The 2316-nt window shown below is 38.4% G+C and overlaps 1 non-coding gene across 1 annotated transcript; it reads right to left on the reverse strand.

The window, feature by feature from the left end:
* Positions 1–1868: 1868 nt before the first annotated feature.
* On the reverse strand, positions 1869–1975 carry LOC141663462 (small nucleolar RNA R71). Its single transcript, XR_012551531.1, has one exon. It is a non-coding gene; the product is annotated as a small nucleolar RNA R71 (small nucleolar RNA).
* Positions 1976–2316: the final 341 nt, after the last annotated feature.

Raw genomic sequence — 2316 nt, forward strand, 5'->3', positions numbered from 1 at the left:
AGTACGGTGCGCCCGCGCTGGTCAAGTGCGCGGCCGTGCCAGGATGTCAGAAAGGCAGCGCGCCCGCGCTGTGAAAGCATGCGGTTGCGTCGAGTCATTTTTGCAGAATTCTGATTTTATTCTAATTCGAATTGGAAGACTTCTAGATTGTATGGGGCTACTATATAAATAACTTTAGGTCGTTTTTCAGAAGATATCAAGCCAGAGACATATCAAGGAGAGTTGTAAGAAGACCGTGTTAGCACGATTCAACGAAGACAAAGAAGATCTTATTTTTACTTGTGAATCTTTGTTTTAAGGTGTATTTGGATGCTAGTTCTTTTATTTGTGAACCTTACTCTTGTTTTGTACTTGGTTTTATTTATTCGTTATAAAGACTACATTTATTATACCATGTTTTCATCGGAACTCACGTTGATGATGAATCTGATTATGGGCTAATCGTTATCGTGGGGTTCTAGCAAATTTGTTTATAAATTTATTTATTAATTTGTTTTAATGCCTTAGTATGTGGTGATTGTATGATAACCTAGTATTGGTTGTATTTATTTGTCTTATGAACGTCGTGAACTTATAAGATAGTGTGTTAATTCTTAATGAAGCGAAAGTGAATTTAAGGGTTTAGAACTTGCCATGCTAGTATAGGTTCATGTATTTGTAATGCATGATTTGTGGGTAATTTTAACCATCTTACTCTCCCTATGTAATCAAGATAGATAACTTGTGCTTAAACCGTCATGTTGTCAAATTCTATAGATATATAGGGTCTCGATATAATTGGTGTCTATTCAGCTTCTATCTCTTTTATGGATGCCTGGTATATGGTATTCGTGTAACGAAAGTTGGTGTTTATCAGTTTCGTGTTATCTGATTAGTGTCATCACCATTGCATGCTAAGGTTAAGAATGATAAGGCTATTGAATGAAGTATTTAATGAAGTTAGAATCCCATATTTGTCATATATATTAATTCAATCATCTTTACTCCCTTAGCTATAATTATTAGTTTAATTATTAGTTATAAACAACCTCAATTTGTTATCGTCTTAACATTGAATAATAACCATACATTGTTGCTTAAGTGCATGAATTAATTAGTTAACCAAGCCAATCTCTGTGGGAACGAACTAGAAAAGATTCTATACTACTTGCGAACTCGTATACTTGCGTGTATTATTAGCGTGTGTTTAGCGACTAACAGGTTTTTGGCACCGCTGCCGGGGAATGCAGTGTTAATTTATAGTTTATGTGCTTTCCATCATTGGTCGTTAAAGTTCATTGACTCGGATATTGTTACTTATTCATTTCCTTGTTTTATTTCAGGTACTCTAGTGAGGGTGTATACATACGTGTTCGCGTACTCGTAAGAGAACTCTGGATAAAGCCGAGGAAGAAGTTGTGGTGGTTCGAAAGGAATTCTTTGAAGAAGAAAAGAAGGTAGAAGAAGAAGAGAAAATCGAAGAACCAATATTAGTAGAGTTGGGTGATCAAGCAGAAAATCCTAAGGCTTTGATGGACTATTCTCAACCTAAGATCAATGACATTTAGTCAAGCATCATCAGGCTAGCCATCAGGGCTAACACTTTTGAGATCAAGTCAAGCATGATTCAGATGATACAAAACTCAGTTCAGTTTGAAGGATCTCCTACTGAAGACCCCAACATGCACATCAGGGATTTCATCAAGATCTGCAACACTTTCAAGTTCAATGATGTGACTACAGATGCTATCAAGCTGCGACTCTTCCCATTCTCTCCGAGGGACAAAGCTAAGTGCTGGTTACATTCTCTACCAGCAGGGTCTATCACCACTTGGGAAGATCTTGCTCAAAAGTTTCTCACTAAATTCTTCCCTATGGCGAAGACTGCTGCAATCAGGAATGCTCTTACTCAGTTTGCTCAGCAAACTGGAGAATCTCTTTGTGAGGCTTGGGATCGATATAGGGAGATGCTAAGGAAGTGTCCACACCATGGCATGCCTGATTGGATGATTATTGACTGTTTCTACAATGGATTGGGTGCTACTTCTAGACCCATGCTCGATGCAGAATCAGGAGGAGCCTTGTGGGCTAAAAGCTACGATGAAGCTTATGAACTTATTGAACTTATTAAACTGATGGCTGCTAATGAGTACCAGAATCCTTTCAAGAGACTGACTCAGGGAAAGGTAGCAGGAATTCTGGAGTTGGATGCAGCAACTGCTATAGCTGCCCAACTTAAGGCTTTGACGATGAAGGTGGACACTTTGGCTAATCATGGGGTTAATCAAATCGCTAGTGTCTGTGAACTTTGTGATGGTGCCCATGAGACTAATCAGT

This window comes from Apium graveolens, chromosome 5 (genome assembly GCF_009905375.1).
Source record: "Apium graveolens cultivar Ventura chromosome 5, ASM990537v1, whole genome shotgun sequence".
In the NCBI taxonomy this organism is placed as follows: Eukaryota; Viridiplantae; Streptophyta; class Magnoliopsida; order Apiales; family Apiaceae; genus Apium; species Apium graveolens.